We start from the raw sequence: 22,062 nt of genomic DNA, 5'->3' as shown, positions 1-22,062 counted from the left end.
GGCTGGGGCTGGAACCCGAGCCTAGGAGGGAGCGCCGGTGGGAGGGCCGAAGTGGGAGCCTCGGGGCTCCGACGCTACTGGAGGCACTGTGCGCCCTCCCAGCCTGAAGTGGCTGTCCAGTGCTAGCCGGACTGCGCTCAGCTCTCCAGAAGGGTGAGTGCCTGGAGGGAGGAAGAGGAGGAGGAGAAAAGGACGTATGGACGGTGGACTCAGAGCTGGAAGGGACCCTAGAGAAATCTTTTAGTCCGAGGGTTTTCTTTTGCAGAATAGGAAACTGAGGCCCAGAGAGGGCACAAGGGCACACAGAGTGGGAGGTACAGAGGGCTCTGCGCGGTAGGTGGGGGAGGGGGTGGCTCTGACTGCCCCTGCACAGCCCGGGCTTTGCCCCCTTTCCCCTCCCCTTCCTCTTCTCCTTAGCCTCCTCCAGGCTTCCTGGGAGTCCTGGCCCTCCAGACCCGAGCTAGGCTTTCGGCCCCGCCTCTCTATGAGGGAGAGGGTAAGGGTCGCCAGTTCTGGGAGGTGGAAGGGGGGGAGGAAGGCAGCGCCCCTCGACCCGGCTGGAAGGGAAAAGTTTCCGCGCGGCGGGGGCGGGGCCTGGGCGGGCCCTGAGCTGGGCGGCCCACCCACCTCGGCCGGGGCTGCAAGCTGGACCCCGCGGAGCTGTTTACCCCAGCCCGGGTCCGGAGGGCCCCTAGTGCCAGGAGAGCCGCAGGTAAAGGCTCGGATGGGCTGGGGTTGGCGTCGTGGCGTGAAGAAAGCCTGAGATTTGGAATCCAAGGGGTCTGGGTTCGAATGCTGCCTCCGCTCTTCTACTTACCAGCTGTGTGACTAAGGTCAGAGCCCTGCCCCTTTTTGGGCCTCAGTTTCCCCACTGGCAAAGTACAGGGTCTGGGACCCATGATCTCTAAGGGCCATCTCCCTGTGATGGAACTTGGAGGTCACTCTTCACTAAGCAATCCTTCCCCCATCGCCCAGGCTGGCCTTGGCACCAGCTCCGGCCTGGCCCACCAGAGGCCGGTTTCGTAAACCGGTGATCTTCATTGCCAGTGGGATAGCTCCTCCGCTTATCAGTCCCTGGGTGCCAGGTGAATAGAGAGAGCTTGGGACCTGGAGGGACTTCCCCCAAATCATTCCCCCTCCCCCCTCTTCCCGGGCAGATTTGTTTGTTGGGAGGAGGGAGGCTGGGCCGGTGTTATTCCTCAAGACCTCGGGGGAAGGAAGCGAACTTAGGGGCCAGAGCATCTTGGCACGGTGTGGAAAATGCTGGCTGGTGGAATCCCAGCTCTGCCACTGCTCACGGTGGATCTGGGTTAAGTGCTTTCCCTTTCTTGTTCTTAGCTTCCTCCTTTGCAAAATGGGAAGGAGGACCTGTAGTAGCTGGGAGGTCTGTTCCAGCCCTGTGGTTTCTTCCCTGATTAGCTGCCTACCCTTGGGGCTAGGCACTTTCCCCCATACCCAAAGGGCCCCACTCTGCCTCTTAGAATCTTCTTCGTTCCTTAGAGGCTCTGCTTAAGCAATACTTTCTGCTGGAGGCTTTTCTGGTAACCCCAGCTGCCCAAGCCCTCCCTCTGAGGGTGACCTTGTATGTACTGTGCGTGTCTGTGTGCGGTTGTCTCCACCCTTTGAATGTAAGCTCCTTGAGGGCAGAATATTAGCTTGTGTTTGGATCCCCAGAGCTTTGCACACAGTACTAAGTGCTTAATAAAGGCTCATTGCCTTGACTTGCCTTGCCTAAATGCTTGCCCGTTGATTGTCTGTTGCCTCATCTGTAAAATGGGAGTAATGTACATTACTTACTTTCCTGGGGGTTACAGTGAGGAAGGGTCATTGTAAATTTTGGAAAAGTCAGTGGAAATGGGTAGTGTTTATGTGAGCCGTTCAGATTTCCAAGGCTCCCTCCTGCCCCTTTCCCTGTTGCCTCTCCCTAGTTCTTAGCCACAGGCATCTTTTGGTGGCTGGGGTGCCTTTTCTTAGCCTTTTTTCTATTACTCTGGGGCAGCCGCCTCCCCTGAGGTTTGGCAGGGCTTGATGGGGCTGGGAAGCTGAGATACCAGCGGAGGAAGGGAAAGATCCTGGAGCCCAGAGAGAGGGGCCAGGTCTTTGACTGGTCTGAGCCCCTGGTGGGAGCTGGGGGAAAGGGGCTGGTGCGGGAGGGGATGGCCAGAGAGCTGGGCTCTGGGAAAAGGCAGGAAAACCTTTGACCCTTAATCATCTAGAGCCTCCCGGCAACCCTTTAGTTAGTGACTTGGAAAGATTGCTGATCTGGAGGCAGGGGCCTTGGAACAACCCCACTCTTTTCTCCTTACTAGTTATGACCTAGCTTTGAATCCACTGGGGTCTGGGGAAAAGAACCCTGGATGTATAAGTTAGAATCTGGCTTCAAATCTAATCAGCCTTGTAACTTTGGGCAAATCATTAACATTTCTGAGCCTCAGTTTCTTCCTCTATAAAATGGGGATAAAATGAAGTTAGTACTTGTGTAATCTTGGGCAAGATACTTAACATCCCTTAAACAAGGGGGCTGGACTGGGCCTGCCAGCTCTAAAAGCATGATCCTTTATTACCTCTTCCATCACAGCTCCCATACTCTAAAAGGCTATTAAGTGGTCCTGGGGGAAGGGGGAGAAGAGCTTCAATGCTTTAAGATGAGAAAAATTCTGCCCTCACTTAAGGGCAGATTACAGTAAAATCCCTTAGACTTGGTTAGGGTATTGCTGGGGGGCCTGGGATGGAGAGACATGGGGTTGTGGTATAAAGCCTGTTGGCTCTATATTATAGGGGTTAGAAGGTCTGGGATCCAGGCCCATGGCTGCTGCTGGGTGAGGTTGGGCGGGCCTAGGCCGCTTGGTTCCTAAAGCCCCTCCTTCCTCATGATTCCCCCAAAGGTCCCTTCCACCTTTAGACCCCATGACTGGTTGGGAGAGGGCACTGTGGGGAGGGGAAGAAACTGGCAATTCTCTTGTGGAATTCTGTTGTCAAAGATAATCTATATTTGAATAATGATCGGAAATTAGACTCTCCAGCCCTTAGGCTGGAGGCTTAGGCTGGCCTAGCCTTTCATTCTGTTTTGGGAAATTAGGGACCCATAGAACAAAGAAATACAGGAAAAAAAATACATTGAAAAATTCATTCTCAGCCTTCTTAGTCATTATCCTCTTGGAAAAGTAGGATTTCTCTCAAAATGCTGTTGTGTAGTATTATGTAAAAATGGAATTTCCTCCCAGCGAATTCTGGGAAGGACAATGTTCTTGAAGTGGGTAAGCCCTTCCTCCCCTCTCTGGGCCTTAGTTAATGCTGAGAGTTCCCTCCATTATAGAGTTTTCAGGCTTATAAACTGTCCCCAAAAACTACCCTAGAGAGGCTGAGAGTGCAACTTTTATTATCCCCGTTTTTGAGAAAAGTGGGTCTGATTACAAAGACTCTAAGGTTTCTTTTAGCTCTGACACTCCTTGTTCTAAGGCCCCTCCCAGCTCTGACATTCCCTGTTCCGAGGACTGTCCAAGCTTCCACTGTATGATGGAAATTACAAGTCCTGAATGTGGTGATTTTTACAGGCATTAGTGTAAATGGAGGTACTCATCCCTTCCCTCAGTGTGCAGAATATAATGTAAACATGTAAACCTGTATAGGAAAAGTCCTCCATCTTCCCACCTGCAACCCCATTGGCCAGTCAGTATATGCTTTAAGACAGTTTTTCTAGCACTGGAGATGGGTTTGCACTGAGCCATCCCCACTCTTTCATCTGGCCTAGTGTGAAGCATTTATGAAATGATCAGGACCAGGAATATGACCACGGAGCAGAGAGAAGCTAGTGACCCCACAGGATCTTACCTTCCTTGGCACCTGGCCCTAACCACTGAAGTCAACAGCTAAGACCAAGCCTGAACAGATCCAGGAGAGAGTCTGTGTCCTGGGGAAACTTAAATCATTTCAATTCAGTGAAACAGGCATTTATTAAGTACCTACTCAGTTCCAGACCCTGGGCACTGGTGATGAAATGAAACAATAGAACTTAATATTCTTCTAGGGGAAACAAAATGAAGATGGATACATATATAAAAATGTATACAAAGTAGACAAGCAAGTATATAGACAACTGGCTTCCTGGTTATGAAGCCCTGGGTTCTAGTTCTACCTCCTGACCGTGTGACCCTGGGCAAGTCACTTAATCTGCTAGTGCCCCATGCATCTCACAAGAAACCTAATGCATTTACCAACAGTGATGGTGAGACTCATCCATACAAAGACAAAAAAGAAACCTTCTTGCCCTCAAGGAGTTTATATTCTATCTGAGAGAAAACACGAAACTTACAGGTAAAGACAAAAAGAGAAATAAGGTGGTTGGTGCGTGAGTGGAAGGCACACTAAGATACACACTTTACTTTACCAAGAGCTCACACTTAGGCTTAACACCCTATATTCAGAGCTTTGAAGGGTCCTTAGAAATGGTTTCTTCTAATCCCCTCATTTTACAGATGAGGGATTGCTGTGCTAAGCATTGGGAATACAAAGACAGAAGCCAAACCATTCCCTGCCTTCAAGAAGCTTATATTCTATGGGGTGAAGAGCAGGTCAATATGTAGGTGTATATACAAAACACATATAAAGCAGATTCAAGCACATAGCAGTGGTGGGGCCAAGAACAGCCTAATCCAGAAGGAGGGGCTGAAGCTAAATATTTAAGGAAGTGTGGTATAAATTATGGGGCCAGAGATTTGAACTGGCTCTTTTTCTTCTTTTTTTTTGGCCAGATAATTGGGGTTAAGTGACTTGCCCAGGGTCACACAGGTAATGTCAAGTGTGGTGAAGCCAGATTTGAGCTCAGCTCCTTCTGACTCTAGGGCCAGTGCTCTATCTACTGTGCTGGGTCTTCTAACTAAAAATCTATACGTGTGTAACCCTATTCCCAAACAGACCCATGCCCTTTTCTCTTAAAAAAATATTCTTTATCTTTTGTTGTGAAAACACCTACATTGCCTACTGTAAACCCTCTCCCACTCTCTCTCTTTCTGAGCGTCATCCCTTATAACAAAGACTTTAAAAAGACTGATTAAAAAAAGTACAGGAAAACTCAGCAACATATTGAAAAAGTCTGACATTACATAGAGTGTTCATTCAGTAACCTCCCATCTCTTTAGAGAAGTGGGGTGGGAGTTGTCTTCTCTTATCTCTGCTTTGGGTCCAGTCGTGGTCATTCAGATTCCAAGATTTTCACTTTGAATTGGCGGCTTTTCAAAGTCCATTGTTGGAGTCCTTGTGGGTATTGTTCTGACTCTGCTTTCTTCACTCTGCATTAGTTCATATACCTCTTCTGATGCTTTTCTGAATTCTTCACATTCCTGGTTTCTAGTGAGATTCCATTCCATTCCTGTACCACAATTTATTGAGCGTCCCCCATCTCTTGCTGATCCTCTTTCTCTTAATGATGAGTCTTTGCTCTTGAGATTCCTTGATTTTTTTTTAACACAAAGAATGGGACATACCTTGGGGAAAGCTGCAGAAATTTGGGAGCAACTCAACCAGCATTTTTAAGGACCTACCATGTGTGAGGCACCCCATCCTCTCTCTATTTTCCCCTGTATCTTACTTGTACTGAAGTACAAGGATGGTTAAATCCATTTTCTCTTGGAAGGAGTTTAAAATGTAAGCTCCTCAAGGGCAGAAACTGTTTCTCTTCTGCCTTTATATTCGCAGTACCTAGGACAGAATTGGTGCTGTTGCTCCCTCATTCGTGGGGTTTTCTTGGCAAAGATACAAATCTACTTCTTCAGTGGATTAAAGCAAACAGAGGTTAAGCGACTTGCTAAGGATCACACAGCCTCCAGTCCGAGGCTGAATTTGAACTCAGATCTTCCTGACTCCAGGCCTGGTGTTCTGTCCACTGAATCACCTAGCTGTCCCCCTGGACATAATTAGTGCTTAATAAATGCTTCTTGAATTGACTCATATTGAATGTGGTATATCCCTTAGTAAAATATAAACTCCTTGAGGATAAGGAGTATTCACTTTTGCCTTCATATACACAGGGCCCAACACAGTGCCTGGAACATAGTAGATTTTTAATAAATGCTTGTTGAATTAAATTGAGGTAGGTGAGGAGTAGAGTGGACAGAAAACCAGGGATGGAGAGGAGTGGAGAAGACCAGGATGGTATAGGGACACTGGAGTTGGAGGAGCTGGGTTCAAATCCAACCTCTGATGATTGCTATCTATATGACCTTGAGCCAGTTTCTTAACCTCTCTTCTGTAAAATGGGGTGATTGGACCAGATGATCTCTGAGGTTCCTCCCCCTCCCCTGATCTCAGTTTCTTCCTCTGTAAAATGAAGAGGTTCACCTACATGGCCTTTCAGCTCTACATCTAGGTTCCTATGGTTTAGGACTAGGGTAGGGGAAAGTTTTTGGGTCCTTACTATTCCATACCCTCAGTTCTGATCAAGTCATGAATTAGGGTTTCTAAGGAGTACCCCAGGGTCAGGTCCCTGTCATTCCTTGCTGTTCCACTCCAGGTCAGAGAGGCCACCAGTTGTCAGCATGCCCAAAGCAGGATTAGCGGGAGGTCCCTCAGACACGCAGGTCATACTGAACTCAGGCCTGAAACTAGGTCACATCCACAATGGACTGGGGGAAGATAAAGGATCTGCCCAGCAGGTTGAGGAAGGAGCCAGAGTCCAGGGTCAGTAAATTCAAAGGTGCGATGGGATTCAGACAAGGGATCTGGTAGAAAGAGTTCTGGAGTTTGGTTCAAATCCTACCTTCAATGGTTACTCCCAGTGTGGCCTTGGGCAAGTCCCTTTACTTTGCAGGTCTCATTTTCCTCATCAGTAAAATGAAGGCCAATGTACTATTGATCCCCTACGCCCCTTCCAGCTATAAATCTGTCATCCTCCTCTCTTCCGTGGGCCTTCAGGGTGGTCAAATGCACAGGATTTAAAGTCAGGAAGAGTTAAGTAAGAATCCTTGTTCAGACACCCTTACTAACTATGAGGTCCTGGGCAAATCACACGACCTCTCTGAACCTCAGTTTCCTCTGTAAAATGGGGATAATAATAGCAACTGCCTGAGAGGGTTATTATGAGCACAAAATAGATCTAAAGTGATTTGTAAGCTTTGAAGTCCCATAAAAATGCCGACAGTTATCTTTTCTGTGTCCAGCTCTCCTCAGATAGACAGAAAGGGATCCCACAGTTACTCTGTTCCTTGGCCTGAAATCTGGGTCTGCTTTGGGTGTCTTTCTATCCATCAGCCCATCCTTGAGACTAGAGCATCCCCAGTGCTGGCCAGACCCACATATCCACTCCAGGCTGGTGAAGTAAGCATGGAGGACAGGTTATTAGGAGTATCAAAGAGTGGGTACCTTTCACACCTGGGGACCCAAGGAGGCCTACTGTGCATGTGTGAGGGGAGTTCATGGGGTTTGGGGCAGATGGTTTGAACCTCTTAGGCAACTAAGAGGTACCTGGCTTCTGGAATGAAGACCAGAAGCCGAACATGAGTCTTGCAAAGTGCCAGGCTTGTGGAGGCCCTCGGACGGACCTAGCAACATTCCATCAGCCTCATTGCCACTGTTTATCTTGTGGTAGCAAACTACTTGGCTTTAGGCTGCTGGTCTGGATGCCCCCAAATTGCCTTGAAAATCAGGCAGCCAAGAGGGGAGCCAGGGAGCAGTGGGATGAGGATGGCTTGGAGTCAGAGGTCCTTGGTTCAAATCCCAGCTCTGTTACCTATGACCTGCCTGCCCATTGGCAAAATACTTCCCTGTCTCTCGATCTCAGTATCTAAGACTTCTTTCTCCCAACCCTGACATCCCCAGTTCTAAGGACCCTCCCAGGTCTGATGTTCTCTGTTCTAAGACCCCTCTCTGACAGTCTCTATTCTATGACTTGTCCTACTTCTGACATTCCCTGTTCTAAATGCTCTCCCAGCTCTGACATTCCTTGTTCTAAGTGCCCTCCTGATGAAGTCTAGAGGTTAGGGGTCCTAGAATCCCAAAATTGCGACACGTGAGTCCTGCCAGAAAGAATTCGACCAAAGCCTTTCAGCCAAAAACAAGGTTTATTGAAGATTCACCATATTAGCTAGACTCTTAAGGAATCTGAGCATCTGTGAGCTATTGGCTAGATTGTAAAAATCTGCACAGTGGCTAGATTATAAGAATCCCAGCATCTTAATGGAGACAAGGTGGACCTTATATACAGAAAGACTGTGGGAGGGACCTGGGAGTGGCCAGTAAACTGGGGTGAACAGAACTCCTGGGACCTGGACCTCATAGCCAAGGGAGAATGGAGCCTAGCTAGGATTAAGGGTGGGAAATGGCCAGGGGCCATACATGAAAACAAAAGAAGGCCAGCCTAGGTTAAAGGTAACAGAACTGGGAGATTGGGTATAGCCACAATGAAAGGCCAGTTGATGGGATTATCGCCTCAGGCAAATGCCAGAGATTTGGCCACATGGGAAAGTCCAGGGTTTTTCCTTTCTGGGGTCTAGATCCCAACCCCATCACTCCCAGGTCTGACTTTCTCTGTTCCAAGACCCCTCCTCGCCCTTAGCTCTCTATTCTATGATGTGTCCTACTTCTGACATTCCCTGTTCTAAATGTCCTGCCAGCTCTGGTATTCTCTGTCCTAAGTGCCCTCCCAGGTCTGCCATTCTATGTTCTAAGACCTCTCCTTTGCCCTTAGCTCTCACAGTCTCTATTCTATGACCTGTTCTACTTCTGACATTCCATGTTCTGAGGCCCCTCCTAGGTCTGACATTTTTCTCCTAGGGCCCTTTCATCTCTGACTTAGACCATTTTAAGGATTTTAGCAACCCTCATCCTGTGATCCCATCATTGGAGGAACCACCTTTCTAGGAAGTGGCAAAGTCAAATCCCTAAGGCTTGACTTAGGAAGGACTCAGAGCCACCCTCGGTAGCCTTTGCTCATGGACCTGACTGGCACCTTTCCCCTCAGGAGCCCAGAACAAGTATGACCTCATGTCTAATAAATTACCTTATTTTCTCTTCACAGCAACTATGGGAAATAGTCAACACAGCTATTAATATCCCCATTTTAAAGATGAGTAAGCTGAGATGAAGGACTTGTGTAGGTTCATACAGCTTTTAAGTGTCTGAGGCAGAGTTTGAACCCAGATCTATATGACCCCAGATCTATATGACCCCAGATCCAGTAGTCTTTCCTTAGCATAGTAGAATGAAGGCTAGATGGAACCATAAAGGTCACCTAATATTCCAACCCCTTTTATAGATGAAGAAACCGAGGCTCAGAGAAAGAAGACAAATTGCCCAAGGTCACAGGAGTGACAGATTTGAATTCAGGTCCTCTGATTCCAAACTAAAAAACAAATGAACAACTAGCATTTCTTAAGCACCTTTTCTGTGCCAGACACTATGGCCAAGGCTACACCAAGTACCTCTGACCGCGTGCAAGGTCATAAGGAGGTGGGGAGGGGAGAGACCGAGGCGGGCTTGTCTTCAAGACTGGGCTGTGGCTTGTAGTTTCATTGTGAGTCAGGGGCACAGCCCAGACTGGGATTCCAGCTTCCTCTTGGCTTCTGCTGCCCTGTCTTTGGAGGGCAAGTTCTGCTCTAGAGTGGGTTGGGTGGGTTGAAATCGTTGTTCTAGGAGGTGATTTCCTGAAAGGAAATGAAGTCTAAGTCCACTTCGGGTCATGGAAGTTTGAAAGCAGTGCCACTTGCCACACTTGCCACATTATTTCTATTTCTTTGAACTGAGCCTGGTGGCAGTCTGGCCATCTGGTCATTAATGAAACGCTTGTTAGGGCCCTGTGGCAGTAAGTAATGGGAACTGCCCTTTCCTTCCAGACTACCTGATGACAAAGGGCTCCTGTCTGGTCTTGGGTATATGTCTCACACGGGGTGGAGTGGGCAGAATGGCTGGTGTTAACTGACCACAGACAGATCATTCTCCAGTGAGGGGTCAGTGATGTCACTGCCTAGCTTTGCTTGAAACTATTAGCCTGACAAGTGTGTGGACATTCAGTGAGGTGGGACTAAAGAGGCAGCCACGACATCAGGGAAATGGGATAATAATAGTAATAGTAATAATTATTGGCATTCATTTATTTATTACTTTAAGGTTTGCAAAGCCTATTCCTATATTTAATTTGAACCTCCATCATAGCCCTGTGAACTAAGGCTTACAGAGGCTCTTGTTCCCATTTTGTGATGAGGAAACTGGGGTTTGGAGAGAAGATGTGCCTTGTCCATGGCTGTACAGCTAGTGAGTATAGAAGACGGAACTTCAAACCAGTTGAACAGTTGAACACCATGGTTTGGGGGTTATTGTGTATTCTTCCTTCTGGGGGCATTTATATTTCAAAAAGGATGGTGGAGAAAGGGCAATCCCTAACACAAGCTGACCCAACTCAGCTCAATCGAATCTAACCTGATCTAATCCCAACCAACTGAATCTAACTCATCCCAGCTCAATTCAATCTGATCTCATTTAACCCATCCAAGCTAAGCCAAGCCAAGCCAAGCCAAGCCAACCCACCAATCTAATCCAGACCAGTCCAATCCAACTCAGTGCAACTCAATCCAGTCTTCCAATCCACCACAGCTAATGCAACCCAACCCAAATCCAGTCCAATCCATTCCAACCCAGCCAATTCTAACCCAGACCTGACCCAGTTCGACCCAATCCAGTCCAATCTAACCCAATCCAATCTCATTCTACCCAGACTAACAACTCACTCTTATCTAACCCAGTCCAGATTTAACTGAGTCCAACCCAATTCAATCCATTGTAATCTAACCTAATTCAATCCTATCCAACAAATATTTATTAAGTGCCTGCCTTGTGAAAGACACGGGGAACATAGGATGAAAAAAAAAAGGAGAGTAGTCCCCGGCCCTCAAGGATCTTATATTGTGTTTCAGAAATAGAACAAATAAATAGATTATAAAGCTACAATTTGAGGAGGAGCAGAGAGAGCACTGATAATTAAGGGAATTAGGAAGCACTCCCCATACAAAGTTGGGGAAAGACTTAGATGAGCTTTGAAGCTCGCTAGCACTTGCAGGATGGGGTGCATTCCAGGCGTAGAGGAGAGCTGTTGTTGCTTGTTCTTTCATTCTTTTAAAAAATGTTTATTAATTTATTTTGAATTATCAACAATCACTTCCATAAGCTTTTGAGTTTTAAATTTTTCTCCCCCTCCCTTCCCACCTCCCTCCTCAAGATGGCATACAATCTGATATAGGCTCTACATATACATACCTATGAAACATATTTTCACATTAGTCATATTGTAAAGAATTAAAACCAATAGGAGGAACCACAAGAAAGAGGAAACAAAACAAAATGAAAGAAAAAAAGGAGCAAATCATATGCTTCGATCTGCATTCCAACTCCATAGTTCTTTCTCTGAATGTGAATAGCATTTTCCATCATGAGACTTTTGGAGATGTCTTAGATCCTTGCATTGCTGAGAAGAGCTAAGTCTATCAAAGTTAGTTGTCGTACAACGTGGCTGTTACTGTGTACAACATTCTCCTGGTTCTGCTCACTTCACTCAGCATCAGTCCATACAAGTCTTTCTAGGTTTTTCTAAAGTCTGCCTGCTCATCATTTCTTATAGCACAATAGCATTCCATTACATTCACTTACTACGACTTGTTCAGCCATTCCCCAATTGATGGGCACCCCTCAGTTTCCAATTCTTTGCCACCACAAAAAGAGCTGCTATAAATATTTTTGTATATAGGGGTTTTTCCCCCCATTTTTATAATCTCTGCAATACAGCCCTAGAAGTGCTATTGCTGGATCAAAGGGTATGCACATTTTCATAGCCCTTTGGGCATAGTTCCAAATTGCTGTCCAAAATGGTTGGATCCAATGGCGATGGCGCGTTGGATAGAGCACCAGCCCTGAAGTCAGGAGTACCTGAGTTCAAATCCAGCCTCAGACCAAACACTTGACACTTACTAGCTGTGTGACCCTGGGCAAGTCACTTAACCCCAATTGCCTTAAAAAAATGGTTGGATCATTTCACAACTTCACCAACAATGCATTAGTGTTCCAATTTTCCCACATCTCCAGCATTTATCATTTTCCTGTTTTGTCATGTTGGCCAATCTGATAGGTGTGATATGGTACATCAGAGTTGTTCTGATTTGTATTTCTCTAATCAGTAGTGATTTAGAGCATTTTTTCATATGACTCTAGATGGCTTTAATTTCTTCATCTGAGAACAGCCTGTTTATATCCTTTGCCCATTTATCAGTTGGGGAATGACTTATATTCCCGATAAATTTGACTTAGTTCTCTAAATATTTTAGAAATGAGGCACTTATCAGAGACATTGGTTGTAAAAATTCTTTCCCAGTTTTCTGCTTCCCTCCTAATCTTGGTTTCATTGGCTTTGTTTGTGCAAAAAACTTTTCAATTTAATGTAATAAAAATTATCCATTTTGCATTTCATAATGTTCTCTATCTTCTATTTGGTCATAAATTCTTCTGTTCTCCATAAATCTGACAGCTAAACTATTCCTTGCTCTCCCAGTTTGCTTATAGTATCACTCTTTATATGTAAATCATGTACCCATTTTGACCTTATCTTAGTATGCAGTATAAGATGTTGGTCTATGCCTAGTTTCTGCCATATTAGTTTCCAGTTTTCCCAGCAGTTTTTTTCAAAGAGTGGGTTCTTATCCCAGAAGCTGGGGTCTTTGGGTTTATCAAATAGTACATTACTATAGTCATTGACTACTGTGTCTTACCTGCCTAACCTATTCCACTGATCTGCCACTCTGTTTCTTAGCCAGTACCAAGTAGTTTTGATGATTGCTGCTTTATAATACAATTTAAGATCTGGAATGGCTAGGTCACCTTCCCCTACATTCCTTTTCTTTAGTTTCCTTGATATTCTGGACCTTTTGTTATTCCAAATGAATCTTGTTATTATTTTTTCTAGCCCTATAAAATAATTTTTTGGTAGTTTGATTGGTATGGCACTGAATAAGTAAAACTGGTTTAGGTAGAATTGTCATTTTTATTGTATTAGCTTGGCCTACTAATGAGCAACTGATGTTTTTCCAATTAGTTAGATCTGACTTTATTTGTGTGAAAAGTGTTTTGTAATTGTATTCATACAGTTCCTGGATTTGTTTTGGTAGGTAGACTCCTAAATATTTTATAATGTCTACAGTAACTTTAAATGGAATTTTTCTTTCTATCTCTTGCTATTAGGCTTTGTTGGTAATATATAGAAATGCCAGTGGTTTATGTAGGTTTATTTTATAGCCTGCAACTTTGCTAAATTTGTTTGTTATTTCAAGTAGTTTTTTACTTGATTCTCTAGGACTGTCCTTTTCATCGTTGAAGAGGACCATGATGTCAAGGAGGTGATGTCATGACTTGCAAGTGAATTGGATTTAAGGGAAGGAGGTTCTGGGCAAAGTCACCAGCTTCACTCTCTCCTCTGGAGCCATCTGGGTCCAGTGGTAAGATATAGATCAGGATGACTGGAGATGGCCCCAGATGCAGTGGGAGACCTTGGCCTTTTTAAGCTAAGGTCTTTCCCAGGTCTCAGTTTGACTGAGGCAATGCCCATTCAGCGATTAAGGCTATGTCAGAAATGAGTTACAGAATGGCTTCTTTACCTAGTCCGAGGGTGAGGAACCTGCAGGCTCACGGCCGCACGTGGCCTTCTAGGTCCTTGGGTGCGGCCTTTTGACTGAATCCAAACTTTACAGAACACATACTTTTATCAAGGGTATTTGTTCTGTGAAGTTTGGATTCAGTCCTGCAGGTTCCCTTCCCCTGATCCTAGTCCCAAAACAATCAGTCTGGGAGGGAAAGACCTTCAGGGTTTCTAGCCTAAACAGAAACAATTGCTATTACATTCACTCTGAGCCATTCAAGGCCCAAACAATGACCAAGTAGGAGAGCTAATGAAAAGGCTGGAGGCAGAAAATGGGAGTTCTAAATCTCAGTTAACAGCAAGTAAGGCAGTTTGACCAGAACAGACTAACGTGAGGCCTCCTGGCCAAACTCAGCCCATAGCCTCCTCAGTGCACTCTGAACCAGATTAAACTGCGATTGGAAAATATTTAGCAAAATAAATAAAAATACAATAAAACAAAGTTAATCTTAATTTGTGGTCAATATACAGTCAATATGCAGCCCACAAAGATCTACTTCTACTTGAGTTTGACACTACTGGACTGGAACATAGCATACACAAAGGGCTGGGTGGCAAAGGGTTTTACCAATGACAAACAGACAAGTTTGTATTTTATCCTTGAAGATAATAGAGAGTCCCTGAAGTTTCTTGAACTAGGGACTGACCTGGTTAGATTTGAGCTTTGGGAAGATGATTTTGGCAACAGTGTGGAGATTGGATTGGAGAGGGGAGAGGGGGAAGCCAGAGTTATAATCAGGAGACTTGCAATAGTGCAGGTAGGAGACAATGAGGCCCTGATGTCATGGTGATGGCTGTGTGAGGGAAGGGAAAGGAACAGATAAGGGAGAAATTGTGGGGAGAGAGATGATGGGGCTTGGCCACTGCCTGGATATGGGCATCAAAGGTGAAGGAGGAGTCAAGGATGATTAAGATTTCAAACTCGGGTATCTGGAAGGGTAATGGTGGCCTCAGAAATTTGAAGGAGAGCTAAGTTTGTGGGGGTGCTGTGGGGAAGGCGAGAGTATTCCTCAGTAGAATTTTAGGCAGCCATAGGAGGATATTATTGGAAGTAACCCCTTGGTAACCCCTACATCATGTGATATAGGCAGCCAGCTACTTTGCCTGAGATCAGGGCCAGACATCGGTTGAGCTCTCCTGAGGCCTACTGTGTGGACATTAGCAGCTAGAGGAGAGCCTGGAACACAATGTGGGTCTGCTATACCTTGTGGTTTTCCCAAGATACCTCTAGCCTACTTATTGTGGTTGTAATTAGTATCAACCTCACCACCCCCAGGCCATATCTGAATCTAGTCAGGTGTGTGTAGGGTGGGAGAAACTGAGAAACAGCCTCAGAAAATTTGAGGGTAGAGGAGAAATGCGCATTTCTAAATCTATACAAAATACATACAATGCATTTTTGGCTGGAGGCACCATCAGCTAGAAAGATCAGGAGAGGCTTTATGTAGGACCGGACATTGGAGCTGAGCTTTGAAGGGAACTAGGGTTTCTAAGAGGCAGTCAGTGCAAAGGCCTGAGGATGGGAGATAGAATCTCCCATGAGAACAGTAAGATCAGTTTGACTGGATTGTAGAGAGCGAGGCCAGGTTTTCAGAGTCTGTGAAGGGCTTTAAATGTCAACCAGGAATATGTATTTGGTTCTAGAGGAAGTATGGAGCCCTTGGAGCTCACTGAATAAGAGAGGGCAGATCTGGTAGAAGGAAAATCGCTTTGGCAGAAAAGTGTGGAAAAGGGGAAGATTAGAGGCAGGAGCCTGATTTGGAAGCTATACCAATAATCCAGGTGAGAACAGAGCCTTCTCTGTGAATTGAGACAGTTGGATTAGATGATCCTGTAAGACCCCATTAGCCCCAACATTCGGTGGTTCCTTTTCCTGAAGCCCCTCCTTCTTCGTTCTATGAGGGACAGTGACTCAGGGCTGGGGAAAGAGAGGAATGAGTAGGAATTAAATAAATTCTGCCCCTTGTTTTCTCCTTTCCTCCTATCCCCATCAGACCTCCTTGTCTCCTCCTGGTCAGGATCATAAGAGGAAGGCAATCAGAGTGGTGAAGGGACTGGAATCTGAAAGGTAGACTGGGTGGGTGGGGATGGGATAGCTCCTGAGGGCAGGGCTGTCCCACAGAAGGAGAATTAGCCTTTTTCTGCCTGGCCCCCCAGGGCAGAATTGGGAGCTATGTGCTAAAGTATAAGCAGGCAGCAGAGAGAGACTTGTGGTCTATGACAAGGGAAATCCAAAGGAAAAATGAAAGTACTGTCTTCATTCAAAGTTTACTCCCCTGGGTAAGACTAAATTGTCCTCCTCCTTCTCTAAGGTCCCCATCCCAGGGGCTGGGGGCATTCAGTAGAAAGTTCTGTGGGCCTCCTAGGAAGCGTTCAGAAATCCCTCCAGCCTCTGGACTTCCCTGGGCCCCCATCTCTTCCAGCTTTGCCCGCCCCCCCAGTTGGGGCAGCTTCTGCCCAGCCCGTGAGCTCACAGCTTTCAGTGTGGCGTGTATAGGATGGCTCAGATCCCAGTGAGTCACTCTCACAGAATAGCTGCATTGCTTCAGAGAGCTTGGAGCCGGGCGCCGGGCAGGGCCCTGTTTGTGTTGGGCAGGTCCCTCTCAAAGGTGCACTCAGAGGCCGGGCCGGGCCGGGGCAGGGGCATACACACAGGAGCTCTGTGTGAGGGAAGTGGCATTGGAGGCAACACAGGATGTCCCAGGGCCTGGGCTGCGGGTGGGGTGAGGAGGGATCTCTGTAACGGGCAACTCAGGACAAACAGCTTCTGTGTCTGAGCAAACAGGAAGGCTGACAGGGCAGGCAGAAGCTGAGCCCCACTAGGTAAATAAGCCTGTGGGCCCGGGAAGAAAGGCAATCTGGGCCCAGGGATGGCGTGATCCTGCAGCCACCCCCCTGCCCATCCCTGAGCGGAGCCTCCCAGCTCTCCTCATCCCTGGGCCAATGTTCCATCCTTCCAGGGGAAGTCATCTCCACTTCAGTTTGAAAGCATCTTCTATGGGATCAACACCATGCTGCTTCTTCCCCCCTCGAGGTTGCCATTGAAGTGATTGTCCAGGCCCTTGGGTTTCCCTGAAGCAGACAGAGGGCCAGCCTCAGGCCAGCAGTAAGTAGCCTTTGGTTGGAGGCTCTTCTGCTAGGGTCTCACAATCCCAGTCACCCCACATGGCCTTACATGTACTCTGGATGTATCTTGCATGAGCCTAATGACTGCGGATTGGCATCCCCATTAGAATATGAGCTCTTTGAGAGCAGAGTCTAGGGCTTTGCTTCTTTTTGTATCCCTAGCACTTAGCCTAATTCCTGGCACACACTAAGTACATAATAAATGTTTGTCTCCTGACTTACAGACTTCCCCTTCTCTCCCCTCTGTATTTGCTCTCCACAGCCCCCACGGGAGGGTAACAAAGGCAGGAGGAATGTCCTAGGATGGGGACACCCTGTACCTAGCCTGAAATTAGCTGTGCTTAGTAGGAGGGCCTGTTGGAAGTTTGACTCACCTTGTCAGGAGGGGTGGCCATGGCATTGTCCCTTCTATGGGAAGGAATGAATGGCCCAGGAGTATGAATGCACACAGACCCATTCCATTTAGCAATCAATCAGTCAGTCACCAAACATTGATTTTTAAAAATTTTTTTATTAATTTATTTTGATATATCAACAATCACTTCCATATGCTTTTGAGTTGAAAATTTTTCTCCCCCTTCCTACCCCCCACCCTCCCCAAGATGGCACACATTCTGATATAGGTTTTACATTTACATACCCATTAAACATATTTTCACATTCTTGAAGTTGTAAGTAAAAGTTAAAACCAATAGGAGGAACCATCAGAAAGATGAAACAAAACTCAACAGAAGGTAAAAATAAGTGATAGCAATTCAACTTCCATAGTTCTTTCTTTGGATGTGGACAGCATTTTCCATCCCGAGGCCTCTGGAGATGTCTTAGATCCTCGTAATGCTGAGAAGGGTTCCGTTTAACAATATTAGTCATCGCATAACGTGGCTGTTATTGTGTACAAAGTCCTCTTGGTTCTGCTCACTTCACTCAGCATCAGACCATATAAGTCTTTCCAGGTTTTTCTGAAGTCAGCCTGTTCATCATTCCTTTTTTTTTTTTTTTAAAGGCAATTGGGGTTAAGTGACTTGCCCAGGTCACACAGCTAGTAAGTGTCAAGTGTTTGGTCTGAGGCCTGATTTGAACTCAGGTACTCCTGACTTCAGGGCCGGTGCTCTATCCACTGTGCCATCTAGCTGCCCCTATGTTCATCATTTCTTATAGCACAGTAGTATTCCATTACATTCATATACCACAACTTGCTCAGCCATTCCCCAATGGATGGGCATCCTCTCAATTTCCAATTCTTTGCCACCACAAAAAGAGCTGCTATGAATATTTTTGTACATGTGGGTCTTTTTCCCATTTGTTTGATCTCTCTGGGATGTAGCCCTAGAAATGCTATTGCTGGATCAAAGGGTATGCACATTTTTGTAGCCCTTTGGGCATAGTTCCAAATTGTTCTCCAAAGTGGTTGGATCATTTCACAACTCCACCAACAATGTATTAGTGTTCCAATTTTCCCACATCTTCTCCAACATTTATCATTTTCCTGTTTTGTCATGTTGGCCAATCTGATAGGTGTGATGTGGTACCTCAGAGTTGTTTTGATTTGCATTTCTCTAATCAATAATGATTTAGAGCATTTTTTCATATGACTATAGATGGCTTTAATTTCTTCATCTGAGAACTGTCTGTCAAACATTGATTATATAAAGATTTGGCCTCAAAGTCAGGAACTCATACTGGCTGTGTGACTCTGGGCATGTCTTTTCGGTGCTTCAGGTAACCTTCTAAGTCTACACTGCTGAGAAGATGCTGATCTTCACTAGTAAAGGATGTCATCATTGGGGCAGCTAGGTGGCCCTGAAGTCAGGAGTACCTGAGTTCAAATCCCGCCTCAGATCAAACACTTGACACTTACTAGCTGTTTGACCCTGGGCAAGTCACTTAACCCCAATTGCCTAAAAAAGAAAAGGATGTCATCAGGAGCTCCCTACATCTCTGAGAGCACATGACCAGTCCAAAAAATGTGCCTGGCCCTGAGCTCAGTGCTAGGGGGCCATTCGGTGCTCCTCCCTCCATTTCTGCCCTTTCCCAGGGTCCTACCTCTTTATTGTCTTTAGCATAACTGATCTAAGGCATCTATTTAATAAAAATTAGCACATAGTCCAGGAATGTGCTCGAAGACATGTGATAGTGGTTGTGGTGTGAGTCATTCATTCATTCATTCATTCATGCCAGAAGCATTTATTAAGCACTTACCATGTGCCAGGCTATATATGTAAGAGGCTGGGGATGCAAAGACAATTGAAGCAGTCCCAGGCTATAAAGAGCTTACCACATTCTTTCATGGAGAGGGGAGGTAACATGAACCCAGAAAAATAAATGCAAAATGTTTGCAAAGTAATTTCCGAGACAGAGACACACAAGGAATCCAGGAGCTCAGGTTAGAAAGGCCACTAGAAGAAGAACATGTTGTTTGTCCTTCATTTTTGATGAAGACTGGTGATATCATGGGTGATGTCTTGACTTGTGCGTGAACTGGATTGAAGTGAGGCAGAGTTGTTCAAAGTTACCAGCCTCCCTCTCTCTTCCTGAGTCATCGAAGTTCAGTGGCAGGGCAAAAGTCAGGGTGACTCTCGATGGCCTGAGGTGCAGTGGATGACCTTGGTGGCTTCCAAGCTCTCATCTCTCCACAGCACCTGCTTCAGTTGCCTTCATGGCTGTTGGGACACTTTTTTCTCATCCTCCCATTCTACCAGGGGAAATCTTCACATACTTGGGGTAGACACCCCCCAACTCACAGCCTGTCAGTGACCCTTAACCTGCTTTAGCCCAGGGTGTGGTCCCTGAGCCTGCTACAGCTACTTGGAGCCACAGGTGAGAGAGTTAGAAAGCAGGTAGAACATGACCTCTCTGCAAGGCAGAGGTAAGAGGGGAATCTGGCTTCTCCATTTTAGACAGGGGGGGGACTCCTGTGCAAAGACATGGAGGTGGTAAATGGACTATTATATACAGGAAACAGCAAACAGGCTGGACGTTGGCTGGAGCAGAGTGTGTAAAGGGGAGCAGGTGCAATCAACCGAGAAAGGTAGGTTGGGGGCTAGGTTTCAAAGGGCTTTAAAAACCAAACATGGATGGAGGAGCTTAGTAGGAGGACTGTCCCAGGATAGGCACACCCTGTACCTAGACTGCAATAAGCTGTGCTTAGTAGGAGGGCCTGTTGGAAGCTTGACCATCACCTTGGTGAGAGGGGTGGCCCTCGGCATGTCCCTTCTATGGGAAGGAATGAATGGCCCGGTAGAGCTGAGTATTAATGTACACAGCCTCGTTCCATTTAGCAATCAATCAGTCAATTACCAAACATTGATTATACAAAGATTTGGCCACAGAGTCAGGAACTCATCCTGGCTGTGTGACTCTGGGCACTGTGCTAAATGCTGGGAATCCCAAAAAATTTTTTTAAAAAAGGGCAAAAACAGATCCTGCCCTCAAGGACCTTATATTCTAATGGGGGAGACAATATATGTATGTTTAAGTCATTGAAGCTTAAAACTGAACTGACTTTTTTTTAATTTAAATTTTTTTATTTTTTCCATATGCTTTTGAGTTGAAAATTTTTCTCCCTTTTCCTCCCCCCTCACCCTCCCCAAGATGGCACACATTCTGATATAGCCTTTACATTTACATACCCATTAAACATATTTTCACTTTAGTGAAGTTGTAAGTAAAAATTAAAACCAATAGGAGGAACCATCAGAAAGATGAAACAAAACTCAACAGAAGGTAAAAATAAGTGATTGAACTAAGACTTTTGAGACACTTTGTATTTAAAAAAACACCTAGAAACTCCTGGTCATAAGAGGGAGCCCCTGGAGCTCTTGAGCTGGGGAGTGCGGTGGCCAGAAGTGCTATAGGAAGATCAGCTGTGTGCAGGATAGATTGGAGCTGCAAGAGACCCAAGGCAGGGAGGCTGATTTGGAGGCTTTTGCAACAGCCCGTATTCGAGCTGACTGAGCCTGAGAAAGGGTGGTGACAGGGGGTGGAAGGCATAGGATTTTTACCAGGAATATTCTGGAGAAAAAGGACAAGATGTGAAAACTGATGGAAGGTTAAGGAATGAGGCAGGAGGAAAGGTTGAGGAAGGCTTCCAGGTGAATTGACATGACCAGAAGTAAAGTCAACAGTCTTTTTAAAGTACAACTCATGCCCTGTGCTAATCCCTGGGAATATAAATACAAGCAGAGAGAAAGTTTTGCCTTCTAGAAGATTATTTTCTAATGGGGGAAGAATATGGAGAAAAGGAAGCTGGAAATCAGGGTTGGAGAGGGCATTGACGGGAAGTGAGTCAGGAGAAGAATGAAGATTAGGGAAGCCCAGAAGTTGTCCTTAAAATGGAGGTTCTAGAAAGAACCAGACAATCAGAGGGAGGGTTCCATGGTTGTCGGGTACTTCCAATGTGGGAAGTCCAGGGGTGTTGAGAACTTCCAGGATGGAGATTGTAAAAGAAACTCATGGGCAGTCAGGTGTGCAGCCTCTAGAGGAGTGGAGGATGGTGGTACCCTTCTTAGAAATGGGGACATTAGGAAGAGGGGAGGGTTTTGGAGGAAAAATAATGAGTTTGGTTCAGATATGAACTTGAGTTAGTTGGTGTTGGGAGCCTGGACCTCGGGAGGTTGGGTCTAGGGCTGGTTATATAGATCTGAGAACTGTTTGCATGTACAGTGGTGATCACTGAACACATGGGAAGTGATGAGATCGCCAAGGGTGTAGAGAGAGAAAAAGGGGCCCAGGGCAGAAGCTTAGATGAAGCACAGAAAGTTAGAGTTGGAGGAGACCTTACAATATAGACTATTCAGAGTTGGAAGAGACTTTAGGACACAGAATGTAGGGACTTAATATATGCTTAGTGATGGATTGATATGACATGAACTCAGGCTTCCTGGTCACCTTCCTCCGGGTTATTGTCTGACTCTTTTGTGACCCCATTTGGGATTTTCATGGCAAAGATCCTGTAATGATTTGCCATTTTTTTCCTCCTGAGGCAAACAGGGTAAAGTGACTTGCTTAGGGTCATACAGCAGCTAAGTGTCTGAGGCCAGATTTGAACTTGGGAAGATGAGTCTTCCTGACTTCAGGTCACTTAGGTGCCACTCCTCTGGGTACTGTCCACCTCATCTATGCCTTTCCTGAAATGTGGTCCATGGAACCGAACACAGTCCTCCAGGTGTGGTCTGGTCAGGGCAGATAATAGGACTCTCCCTTCCTTATTCCTGGATGTTAGCTCTCTTCATGTAGCCTTAAAAGGCTTTAGTTTTGATTGACTGTCATGT

The 22,062-nt window shown here is 45.9% G+C and overlaps 1 protein-coding gene across 1 annotated transcript in view; it reads left to right on the top strand.

The window, feature by feature from the left end:
• The first annotated feature begins 650 nt into the window (after nucleotides 1–650).
• The window catches only part of TRPV4 (transient receptor potential cation channel subfamily V member 4), a 65,674-nt gene continuing 44,262 nt past the window's right edge, over nucleotides 651–22,062 (top strand). Inside the window, 1 exon segment of the mRNA XM_020980083.2 lies at nucleotides 651–833. The gene's annotated coding sequence lies outside the window, so the exon portion shown is untranslated.

Source organism: Phascolarctos cinereus, unplaced genomic scaffold (genome assembly GCF_003287225.1).
Source record: "Phascolarctos cinereus isolate Bilbo 61053 unplaced genomic scaffold, phaCin_HiC Scaffold_4;HRSCAF=312, whole genome shotgun sequence".
NCBI classification, from domain to species: domain Eukaryota; kingdom Metazoa; phylum Chordata; class Mammalia; order Diprotodontia; family Phascolarctidae; genus Phascolarctos; species Phascolarctos cinereus.
Note: the sequence above shows the minus strand (reverse complement) of the source record. Positions and strands in the feature narration are given on the sequence as shown.